Source organism: Schistocerca cancellata, chromosome 4, assembly GCF_023864275.1.
Source record: "Schistocerca cancellata isolate TAMUIC-IGC-003103 chromosome 4, iqSchCanc2.1, whole genome shotgun sequence".
Classification (NCBI taxonomy): Eukaryota; Metazoa; Arthropoda; class Insecta; order Orthoptera; family Acrididae; genus Schistocerca; species Schistocerca cancellata.
Genome location: NC_064629.1, coordinates 460,326,579 through 460,339,696, shown reverse-complemented (window position 1 = coordinate 460,339,696; position 13,118 = coordinate 460,326,579). Strand labels below are relative to the sequence as shown.

Sequence of the window (13,118 nt, the reverse complement as noted above, 5' to 3'; positions counted from 1 at the left end):
ATCACGAATCATTGCGTCACTATAATACTGTCAAAGCAACACTGAAAACTACACTGTCATGTCAAACCTCGAAGTTCAGCGACACACTGACGGTATATCTGTTCTGGCTTTTTCCGCAATCGAAAGAACCTGTAACGAGCTGCAGCAACCAGTACCTGATTCTCGTGATACTTAGTGAGGACTGAAACTAAATCTTCAAAAACTAGCAACTCCGGCCAATTAGTCGAGAATAACTCCTGAACAAGGAGTTTACACTCCTGTGCCAGGCAGTGACAAGAAATAAGAAAGTTTCACATTACCTTGCACTTGATGTGAATCACAATGAGCGTCGAACTGAGCGTAGTACTCGTTCCATTCCTCTTGTTGCCCATTGAAAGCTCGAAACAGTGGAATGCGCGGAAACAGTGCCTTGGATGTGGGTGACTGTTGTGGTGGAGTTGATGCAGCAGTGGCTCGTCCATTAATGAGATGCTGGACTGTCACCATCAACCCCACATTAGGTGGTTCTGAAACTGGATTAGATCAAAGCCAGCAGTCACCGGAGGCATAGGTGCAGGTGGCGTAGGAGGCGAGACAGAAGCTATTTTAATGAGAGGAGCGGCACAAAGTAATTAGAAGCAAGGCAAATACATAAAATAGCGGAAGCGTTGCGGCTGGTCTGCAAGAAAAAACACAATTACTGTGGTAATCAGCACCAACACAAATAAGGAAGGGGAGAAGTTGCGATGGGCGGTGCCAGGAATCCAAAATGATCTATAAATACCACTTTCAAATTCATAGAATCCTTTATTTGTAAGAAGGAAAGAAACATGAGTTATCTTCTGATTATGACGTGCTTCTTGTGCAACCTACATGCAGGTACATTTATACACTAGTACTAATCACAGAATGCAGGCTAAGTATTGCCTTCGTATCACTCAGTACTGATGCCCTCAAAGTCTGTGACCGAACTGGAGCCCACCAGCGATGCGTAGCTGGTTCAGTTACAGTTAACAGGGCATACTGAACTCTGTCTTCTTGGAGGCATGGCACTGCCCGCTCTTCCCATTGGTATGTGGGTCAGTGTCTTCTTGATGCCATTTCGCAGCACTGTGCTGGGTGATTGGCAGTCTGTGCTTTAGGACTACACACGTCTGCAAGACACTTTGGATAACTGTTTCATTCCAATTCACTTTCTAAAATATCATTTGTGGGCACTGGAGTGCATAGTTTTTGCTCAGATGGAATGCTGCATTTTGTGTCATCAGTGGATTTAGTTTCACCTTCCATCTCTTGATACTTGCCCAATACATGCAAGGCCTCCGTCAATATATCCCCGAAAAGTATAGTTAGTTGAAGTACTATACAAAAAAGATCAACAACTATAATTTCGTGGGACACTGGTGCTTTGGTACATAAGTTGAACGGTGTAAGGTAGAGAAGACAATCTTAAGGGAAGCCATTTTTCAGTTTGTGTAATTTACTCTGTCTTTGATTGGAGTAAATTTGGAACACACGAGTATTCTATATTTTATCCTATAAGGAAATGATCTTTAGGCATGGTATTGTCTTGATCAGTTTCATTAAAAGCCACTAGCTACACGTTATTAGTAAGACAGCAGCACTTATTTCTTTCATCAAAAAGCCAGTTTCCAGATATGTGGGTAATGAGGGGACTGATCACTACTGTCACCAGTGAGAAAGAATCTAACTTATTCCGCTGGGATTTACATTTCAATTACTGATATTGTTTTATTTCGTATCAATTGATCAAATAGTTTGTATGTACCAAATTGCAGTGTGATTGATCTGTACTTTTGTGGGAGGTCTGGGTATTTCTCCTGTTTCAGCAGTATGGTGATTTTAGAATTCTTGACTAAAATTTTGTAATGTGTGTTACTTTCTGGCACTAGTGTATATTGTTGTTTAGAAGGCATGAATATTACGGCCATTCCTTGTTCCATATTTATGCGAGGAAGTGTTTTATTAATAAGCCTCTGATATTACAGAATATTCACTTATAAAAATTGTAAATATCACGGGCTCTGAGTTTTAATTTAGGGATAGAGAAGGACATGAGTCTTGTCTCTGTTGCAGATAATTCTGATGATTGATTTTTGAGTTTTCAATAAAGTTTGTTTACAGGGCATATCATTCCAGAAGAGTGCTCCATAGCTGACTGCAGACTGAAAATATGGATGATGTACTGCCACTACTGTTTCTCTGTTATAAGTGAATTCACTATTTGTCTCATGTACGAGGTAATTCACAATTTTGCTGTAATACTAAGTATATATATTTCCATTTTAAATTTTTTGCAGATATCTAGGCAGGAATTTCAAATGGTCATCATTTTCTTTTTCTCCAAGGACTGATAATTCTGTTACTTGTGGTGCCATATGAGAAAGTGTATAGTTGTTTCATTGTTTATTGTGAGTTCATTTCCTGTGGAGCACAGAGTTAGAGCCACCAGTGGTGTGTCTCATAATGACTGAAGCATTGCTCTGTCTAATACTGTTATAAAATGGCTGTTGTCATCACAGAATTTTTCTGAAGTTTGCTTGCCAATTGCTGAGATATGATCTATGTCATTCATTTTGAACACCTAGGAGTCCTTTCCCTTCTAACTTATTTTGTTAAGCAGCATGATCAGTCTGAAAAGAATCGCTGGCAGGTTGAGAACCACCTACCTATCAGAGGTATAGCGGTGGGAGTGAAAAAGCAACATAGCCCAAATTGCATGGATACCCAAAGATTTAATCATCCAGTATTTGAGAATGCGAGCACTTAGTGACTTGCACCAAACTTCACATATATTTTCAAACACTTATGAAACATTTTCTCACATGAAACCCCAAAAAAATGATGAAAGGTAAAAAGTTAATCTCCTACTACATTTTCGCTTTTTGTGCAGTAAAGTTGTCATATGAAGCACGTAATTTTATTTGATTACTTCTTTTCTACTAACTGTATTCATGATATATTTTGCAGACAGTACTCACATATACCACTGACTGTACCAGCACAGATACATACAACTCATATTTCAGGCGATATAACATCACAAACATAGAGCTGCGTGAACATGAATGTGCCGGGTGAAATTCCCTACAGGTGAAACATGTACAAATACGTATGAAATATGTTGAATACAGGGCGGGGAAAAATTGTGTCACGAAATTTTACCCCTGGATAGCTGATGCCGGTAGGAACCAAAATTACTAATGTTGTTTAGGTCGACAATGCACAATTTTTAAACTATGGAAACTTAGTGCTATGCGCTCTGATTGGCCATGGGAGTGCCATGTTGCCAGATGCTCTCGACAATGCACAACCGTGAATGCTTTGCCTGCCAGAGATTGCGATGTATCCACGGCAGCCCACACGCTTGGCGATAGCACGCCAGCCTTCCACTCTGGGGGTGAATCCGCCTAGGTCCTGACACATCTATTGTAGTTTCAAGATAAAACATACTGGGAAGAAACCCATCAACAGCTGTTAGTTCACATACAGAAAGTCTTTTACAAATTGTGTCAGCCCTGAAAAGGGCCTTTTTTGTAGCTAGGGCATTGTTCACTTAAAGAAGGTGCTCAAACTGGCATACCTCTGATACAGCACAACCTTTGTAACGTCGAATGCTGTTTTGCCGAACTCTTTTAAAGATTTCTGGCATTGCCCTGATGTGATTGGCGGCATGTTGAATGTGAACCATTAATTTCTTTTGGTTTCTAGGTGGTTTGTGCCTGGGTGGGTGAACTAGAATATTGAAGAATCCCGACAGGAAAAAGTCCATTGGCGTGGGGTCTGATGATCACGGGGAACCATGTACTGTGAGCACCTCTACCAATTACCCAGTCATCAAGGAGCTAATTTAAATATCTGCGCACAGCATGACTGTTACGTGCGAGCGCCCCATCATGCTGCAACCACATGCATGGCTTATGCATGTCCAGGGGAACATCTTCCTACAGACCGGCGAGAGTTTCTTGCAAAAAGTGAAGGTTATTTTCCCTGGTAAGTCGAGGAGGTAGATGGACTGGCCCAATCAGATGGCCAACCACAATGCCTGCCCAAATGTTGAGCTAAAATCATTCCTGGTGTCCGTGGACGTAAGTGAGGGGAGGATTTTCCCTTGCCCAATAATGAACATTTCGAGTGTTGTAAATGCCATCCCGATGGAAGGTGCACTCGTTGGTAAACAACACAATGGTGGGGAAGTCGGGATATTGTGCAATATGTCACAGAAACCACTGGCAAAACCCCAGCCTGAGATCATAGTCCGCCACAGGATTTAGATGTTGGACAGGGTGGAAACTAAATGGGTGCTGGCTGTCATCCCTCAAAACCTCCCACACTAACCAATGAGTGACCCCCATGCCATATCCAACTGCTCGAGTACTTGTCATAGGTGCTTCCTTGAAGCGCTCAAGAACAGTCTCTTCAAATGCAGCATCCTGTTGTGTTAAAGGTCTTTTAGCATCACCAGGAAATCCTTCTAATGAGCTTGTTTCGCCACGTTGCTGGTGAATTGCCGTAAACGTTTGCGTGTGTGGGCACCGTCTTGCTGGGTATCGTTCCTCATATGACGGTCGTGATTCAGGTGCATTACCGTTGGTATTTCGTTGTTCTTCAAACGAATACTGTACCGCCATGCTTACTGTATGACTAAATCGCAGGTGACCTGTGTGTGCTCCGAAGCAAAGCTTATGGGTGAATGGCTCTGACTTGAGGTGGAGACAAACAGCGAGACCTATTCGACATTTGTGCATATCATGTTTGGACAGTGATGGGGCAGGCATGTTTATGCACATGAACGGACAACCATAGCGCTGTCCGTCAACCGACGAATGGCAACAGGGCAATCCCACGGCCAATCGGAGTGCGTGGCGCCAAGTTTCCGTTGTTTAAAAACTGTGCACTGTCGACCTACACAACATCAGTAATTTTGGCTCCTAGTGGCATCAGCTGTCCAGGGTTAAAATTTCGTGACAGTTTTTCTCCACCCTGTATATGTGACATATGCATATACTGACAAAGTCATGGGTAAAAAGCTATAGGCTGCTATCCAGTCAACCGCACTTTCAAGTATGCACGCCACAAGTTATACTGCTGCGTTTCCTACAACCCCCACTGTGGGACAAGGGCACTGCCATCAACGATTATGCTGCTGCCAATGAGATGCAAGCATCCTCCCTGGAGCTTCAGCAGCTGGTGTACTTAAGTTCAAGTATCCATGCACACACTGACCCCATTTTCCTGTGTTTGCCAGGTGAATAACATTTACAGACTTTCATAGCGGCCAGGACTCCAGATCTACTGAATAGTCATTGTACTGAAGATTGACTGGTGTGTAAATCTGCATATGTCTCAGCATTTTAAGCTACTGTTAGTGAGTGACACTGCAACTTCAACAACAAAGTTATGTATTATTTTTAATCTTTGATATTACATGTAGAGTAAATTGATATCTGACTTCTCTGTTCATAAACAGCACGTGTTCCTCAATCCTGTATTGGCCAAAGAACCACATTGTGTGTAAAGGAAGTCATAACAATTCCAAACCCCTCAAATGATTTCAACCAAATTTGGTACACATATTAATTAAGGTCCTCAAAGAAATACTGTGGGGGTAAGAATCACTAGCTTCTATTTGAATGAGGGTGATGATGTGGAAAGAGAATGGGAGAAACAGATGAACAGACAAACAGGGGAATAGCAGATAGACACAGATAGAGGGAGGAGGAGATGGAAAGAGTGAGGGGAGGAGGAAACTACAGAGAGAGGGGAAAGCAGGAGATGGGAGGAAAGAGGAAAGAGGAGGAGATGAACTGAGACAGGGGAGGGAAAGATAGGTAGAGAGAGGGGATGAAAGAAATGGACAGAGACTGGGGGAGAAAGAGATAGACAGAGAGGAAGGGAAGGAGGAGATGTACAAAGAAAGGGGAGGAGGAAGTGGACAGAGAAAGGAAAGAGGAGGAGATGGACAGGCTGAGGGAGAAGGAGATGGTCAGAGAGAGGGGGAGGAGCAGATGGACAGAGGGAGGAGTAGGAAGAGATGGAGATAGAAAGGGGCAGGTGGAGATGGACAGAGAGTAGGTGGGGTAGAGCATGTGGACAGAGAAGTAAATGAGGTGAACAGTGAGGGGGTGAAAGAGGAAATGGACAGAGAGAGGGGACAAAGGAAATGGACTAATGGAAGATTGAAATGAACACATACCCAGGCAATGCCGGGTACTCAGCTAGTTCAACTGTCAAGCTGGAGCACTTATTGTGTACAACAGATTTGTGGCAAAACAAATGGCAAGTCTTGCTACGTTGCGCACATCGAGTTCATGGTAGCCTAGTGGCGCAGTCTAATAGACACAGTCATAAAACTCTATAGTGCGAAAATTGTTACCATTTGACAGCTGGAGCGACACTAGCGCTACAAGCAGTGAGAAAGCAGACAGTCACAGATTAGATTAGATTAATACTAGTTCCATGGATCATGAATACGATATTTCGTAATGATGTGGAACGAGTCAAATTTTTCAATACATGACATAATTAAGTCAATTTAAACACATAATTAAGTTAATATAACAACTTTTTTATTTATTTATTTTCTTATAATTTTTTTGTTTGGTTTTTTCTTTTTTTCTTAATTTATATCTAAAAATTCCTCTATGGAGTAGAAGGAGTTGTCATTCAGAAATTCTTTTAATTTCTTCTTAAATACTTATTGGTTATCTGTTAGACTTTTGATACTATTTGGTAAGTGACCAAAGACTTTAATGGCAGTATAATTCACCCCTTTCTGTGTCAAAGTTAGATTTAAGCTTGAATAGTGAAGATCATCCTTTCTCCTAGTATTGTAGTTATGCACACTGCTATTACTTTTGACTTGGGTTTGGTTGTTAATAAAAAAATTCATAAGAGAGTATATATACTGAGAAGCTACTGTGAATATCCCTAGATCCTTAAATAAATATCTGCAGGATGATCTTAGGTAGACTCCAGCTATTATTCTGATTACTCGCTTTTGTGCAATAAATACTTTATTCCTCAGTGATGAATTACCCCAAAATATGATGCCATATGCAAGCAATGAGTGAAAATAGGCGTAGTAAGCTAATTTACTAAGATGTTTATCACCAAAATTTGCAATGACCCTTATTGCATAAGTAGCTGAACTCAAACGTTTCAGCAGATCATCAATGTGTTTCTTCCAATTTAATCTCTCATCAAAGGACACACCTAAAAATTTGGAATATTCTATCTTAGCTATATGCCTCTGATTAAGATCTATATTTATTAATGGCATCATACCATTTACTGTACGGAACTGTATGTACTGTGTCTTATCAAAATTCAGTGAGAGTCCGTTTACAAGGAGCCACTTCATAATTTTCTGAAAGACATTATTGACAATTTCATCAGTTAATTCTTGTTTGTCAGGTGTGATTACTATACTTGTATCATCAGCAAAGAGAACTAACTTTGCCTCTTCATAAATATAGAATGCCAAGTCATTGATATATATTAAGAACAACAAAGGGACCCAAGACCGACGCTTGTGGAACCCCATTCTTGATAGTTCACAAGAAAATGCTTTCTTTTTAGTTATTTTCTACCTACTTAACGATATAGTTGTTATATTTTTGGGTTTCATGCATAACCAAATTACTGAAAGACACCAATATCGTGAAATACATATAAAGACAATCGAATCACACTGATTCAATGACATAAGCTACAACTTCTTCATGAATGAATACTTTCAAATATGTCTATATTGGCAACTTACTCTGCTGAAAGCAAGAGAATATTAGCACATATTTCATGCATGAGAAGCATGTTTTTCTGTTGATATTATTATAGCCACTTTCCTTGACATTGAAGAATTTTTAAAATTTGTCAAATGGTTCGGCCGTTCGTACACTTCAATCGCTTTTTTAATACGCGAATATTTTTCTCAATGTAATTACCTTTGTTCAAAAGCGAATGTGCATAAAATTCTTGCCATTTGTGGCACAGTTTTAGCAACCACTGCAGAATCGGTTTCTTTTGTGTTGAGAAACAGTACCGTTCCTTTTGATTATTTATTACGAAGTCTGTGCGGTTTTCCCTTATGCCACAGGTGTTGTGGCTCATTTGATACGTTAAATGACACAGGTATTAAGCCGGGTTCACACACGCAACAAAAGTGTCGCCACAGCCAGTAGCATATTGGAGTTGCATTGCAGTTGCATGTGTGAGCTCCTAGGTTTTAGTGGTGCAACTTCAGAGACACAACTTTTGTCATCCCACAAAAAGTTAAGCTTGGTTGGACTTTAATGCGCCACTTTCCTAACAGCACTGGTTCCTGGTGGCAGTATTTCTAGACAAGAGTATTCTCTCGCAGTTATCGTGGTGTAATTGCTGTTGCACACCATCGAGTTCAGTGTCTCTTTTATTTCTAAAAAAAAAAAAAAAAAAGTGAATACAATGGTCGGCAGGTACACTTTTGCAGCATCTAGAACTTCACGAATGGCAACCTATGATTTTCAGCAGCAGTGTGTGTGTGTGTGTGTGTGTGTGTGTGTGTGTGCAAATAAATTACATAACCCATAGTCTTAAAAGATGAATAAAGAAACTTAATATATTTAACCATAAAAGTGTGTCGTATAAACTTCGCAATTTGTGAGACCAAGCATTGCACAAATTTTGCATTATACGCAGGAAATAGTAGCAGAGTGTGATGTGGTAGCTGTTATACTAAAACTTAGTTATTCGAAATGCCTGTATCAAGGATCTAAAGTCTTGGAAGACTGGCGTGTCTGCCGATGATACATGCCAGCTGTTGGTTAATCTGCCATTGCAGTCAGCATTTTCTTCTCTGAATATTATTTTGTTATAAATGTGTTTGCTTCCCCTGATTTATCCCTGAGAGAAATCTATTTTTGGATCTAACATTTAGGTTTCGTCTTCCTCGTATTTAACAGTCATCCTAGCTCTAAGGACATAACCTGCACTATAACATTCATACCCGCTCATTTGATTTCATTTGACGCCACCCGCAGAATTTGTTGCGTCCCATGTGGACGGTAGCTTACGACGCCACTACAGCAAGCCACAAGCTGTGGCGCCACGTTAGATGCGTGTGTAAACTTTCTTAGGTGGCTATAGGACGTCTTTATGCGAAAGGTCAAGTCTTCTGGTGTTTACTGGCAATTTTTTGTTATTGAAGGAAAACGACATGATTCATACAGTATCTCTAAGTTGTAAGAGAATCGTAAATAAACTCTGTTGTAATGTACCGTTTTGTACCTCCCAGAGTTTCTTAGGAAACCAAATAATGACAAATGTAGTGTCATTTATTAGTTATTGTCGATTTTATTTTGACACTACATACACTCCTTGTATAAACTATGTTGCAAATCAATATAAACGTTGAAACTTCCTGGCAGATTAAAACTGTGTGCCCGACCGAGACTCGAACTCGGGACCTTTGCCTTTCGCAGGCAAGTGCTCTACCAACTGAGCTACCGAAGCACGACTCACGTCCGGTACTCACAGCTTTACTTCTGCCAGTACCTCGTCTCCTACCTTCCAAACTTTACAGAAGCGCTCCTGCGAACCTAGCAGAACTAGCACTCCTGAAAGAAAGGATATTGCGGAGACATGGCTTAGCCACAGCCTGGGGGATGTTTCCAGAATGAGATTTTCACTCTGCAGCGGAGTGTGCGCTGATATGAAACTTCCTGGCAGATTAAAACTGTGTGCCCGACCGAGACTCGAACTCGGGACCTTTGCCTTTCGCGGGCAAGTGCTCTACCAACTGAGCTACCGAAGCACGACTCACGTCCGGTACTCACAGCTTTACTTCTGCCAGTACCTCGTCTCCTACCTTCCAAACTTTACAGAAGCGCTCCTGCGAACCTAGCAGAACTAGCACTCCTGAAAGAAAGGATATTGCGGAGACATGGCTTAGCCACAGCCTGGGGGATGTTTCCAGAATGAGATTTTCACTCTGCAGCGGAGTGTGCGCTGATATGAAACTTCCTGGCAGATTAAAACTGTGTGCCCGACTGAGACTCGAACTCGGGACCTTTGCCTTTCGCGGGCAAGTGCTCTACCAACTGAGCTACCGAAGCACGACTCACGTCCGGTACTCACAGCTTTACTTCTGCCAGTACCTCGTCTCCTACCTTCCAAACTTTACAGAAGCTCTCCTGCGAACCTAGCAGAACTAGCACTCCTGAAAGAAAGGATATTGCGGAGACATGGCTTAGCCACAGCCTGGGGGATGTTTCCAGAATGAGATTTTCACTCTGCAGCGGAGTGTGCGCTGATATGAAACTTCCTGGCAGATTAAAACTGTGTGCCCGACCGAGACTCGAACTCGGGACCTTTGCCTTTCGCGGGCAAGTGCTCTACCAACTGAGCTACCGAAGCACGACTCACGTCCGGTACTCACAGCTTTACTTCTGCCAGTACCTCGTCTCCTACCTTCCAAACTTTACAGAAGCTCTCCTGCGAACCTAGCAGAACTAGCACTCCTGAAAGAAAGGATATTGCGGAGACATGGCTTAGCCACAGCCTGGGGGATGTTTCCAGAATGAGATTTTCACTCTGCAGCGGAGTGTGCGCTGATATGAAACTTCCTGGCAGATTAAAACTGTGTGCCCGACTGAGACTCGAACTCGGGACCTTTGCCTTTCGCGGGCAAGTGCTCTACCAACTGAGCTACCGAAGCACGACTCACGTCCGGTACTCACAGCTTTACTTCTGCCAGTACCTCGTCTCCTACCTTCCAAACTTTACAGAAGCTCTCCTGCGAACCTAGCAGAACTAGCACTCCTGAAAGAAAGGATATTGCGGAGACATGGCTTAGCCACAGCCTGGGGGATGTTTCCAGAATGAGATTTTCACTCTGCAGCGGAGTGTGCGCTGATATGAAACTTCCTGGCAGATTAAAACTGTGTGCCCGACCGAGACTCGAACTCGGGACCTTTGCCTTTCGCGGGCAAGTGCTCTACCAACTGAGCTACCGAAGCACGACTCACGTCCGGTACTCACAGCTTTACTTCTGCCAGTACCTCGTCTCCTACCTTCCAAACTTTACAGAAGCTCTCCTGCGAACCTAGCAGAACTAGCACTCCTGAAAGAAAGGATATTGCGGAGACATGGCTTAGCCACAGCCTGGGGGATGTTTCCAGAATGAGATTTTCACTCTGCAGCGGAGTGTGCGCTGATATGAAACTTCCTGGCAGATTAAAACTGTGTGCCCGACCGAGACTCGAACTCGGGACCTTTGCCTTTCGCGGGCAAGTGCTCTACCAACTGAGCTACCGAAGCACGACTCACGTCCGGTACTCACAGCTTTACTTCTGCCAGTACCTCGTCTCCTACCTTCCAAGGTAGGAGACGAGGTACTGGCAGAAGTAAAGCTGTGAGTACCGGACGTGAGTCGTGCTTCGGTAGCTCAGTTGGTAGAGCACTTGCCCGCGAAAGGCAAAGGTCCCGAGTTCGAGTCTCGGTCGGGCACACAGTTTTAATCTGCCAGGAAGTTTCATATCAGCGCACACTCCGCTGCAGAGTGAAAATCTCATTCTGGAATATAAACGTTAGCATTCACACTCATCCGATAGCATATTGAGAAGTGTCACTTGCTAGTCACGTGGGGTGCTGTTATGGCAGTGGACAAAAAAACTAGACATAGTTTCACATCACATAGATTGTGCCAGTGATCTCCACACCAGTTTGAGAGCCAAGGATGTTAGTGGAGAACATTACAGCGAAGGCAGAGTGTAGTATAACTTTGGATTAACTTCTGAGTATGTGTTTGTTATATGTTGTGTTTAAGTTTACGATAGAGAGTGGGGTTAAGTTTACTATTAATACGTATGTTTGTTTGTTTACATTCCGCACTCCTATCATCAGTTCTTTATGCTGAGTGAGTTTAGTAATTGTAACAGTTTTTAAATGTTTTCGTAGAATAACGGAAGAAAACAGTTCAGCATGTTAGTTATCCTCATAAATTTAAATGGACTACAAATATTCTTTTAATGAAGAAAACTTAACGTGATGTGGGGTAAAATATTGTTAAGGCCAATGACGTAAAGCAATTTGACATGTTCCACAATATAGCTGCTCACTACGGACATTGCGGAATGCTTTTCATTCGCCATGTGCGAGCGTTGATTTATACTTCAATATATCTGTCAGATTCGGCGCTGGCACCATTGTAGGCTTTGGGAAACCGTTACTGCTGTATCTTATTGACATTTGTCAAGTTTCTGCCCTGCTAGTTCTGTTGGTGCTATACACAATTGAAATGTTTATGCACGTACATTTCCAGCTGCTTGTGACAGTAGCGTAAGTCACAATTTTTTAGCAGCGTACATTTTTCGCGAAAACGTTGTCGTATGACAAGTGCTGCGAGCACTCTGAGGTATCAGATGTGTACTATTGGCAAGATGTTTAAACGGTCATGGGCCTAATAACGTTTTGCGGAAAGATCTCACTCAACTGAACTTCTCCGCCGTCTTGAATGTGTGTTACAAAAAGCTTCATTTATCATGTGATGATGATGCCAAACATTCTATTTAAACGTACACACCATCCAGGTAACGACTGAAAGTTCCAAATTTATATTATCAGACTTAATGTAGTGGGAAATTATTATTATTCATTTATTTTTACAACAAGTGTCTCGTGTATTGTAGAGAAAATATTTTTAAATTTCTGATATGCCGTTACAGAGAACGAATCTTTATTTTATATGAAACAGTGATGCATCCGATGCGCTACAATAAAACTGCTGTGAATATCTTCATGTATGTGAAAAAGGGAACAGAAAATTAAATGTTGCAATTGTAGTGTCATATAAATTGTATCAACTACGGCGGATAATGAATGAAATTTATAAAAAAAATAATAGTTTATATGATATTTTATTTTGAAAAGTCCATTGAAATAGTAGACTTTGATTCACATAAATGGAGTACTCAGGTACCATGAATAATGCAGTATTCCAGCAGTTTTATTTCTAGTAGTAGACCATTGCACGATAACATCATAAACCATCTGTAACTCATACTAAGTCAACAATTTGAATGTTAAATTTCATCAAGAATCTTTAGTTATATGTGTCATAATTGAAACAGTATGTATTA

General features: G+C 41.6%; 1 protein-coding gene across 3 annotated transcripts in view; it reads left to right on the top strand.

Annotated features, from left to right (window-relative positions):
- Nucleotides 1-11,645: 11,645 nt before the first annotated feature.
- The window catches only part of LOC126184617 (SPRY domain-containing protein 3-like), a 164,961-nt gene continuing 163,488 nt past the window's right edge, over nt 11,646-13,118 (top strand). Inside the window, exon 1 of one of the 3 annotated variants that reach the window (XM_049927075.1) lies at nt 11,646-11,777. The gene's annotated coding sequence lies outside the window, so the exon portion shown is untranslated. Of the gene's footprint in view, nt 12,570-13,118 lie in introns of all 3 variants that reach the window. The other 2 variants (XM_049927074.1, XM_049927073.1) reach the window with 2 other exon arrangements.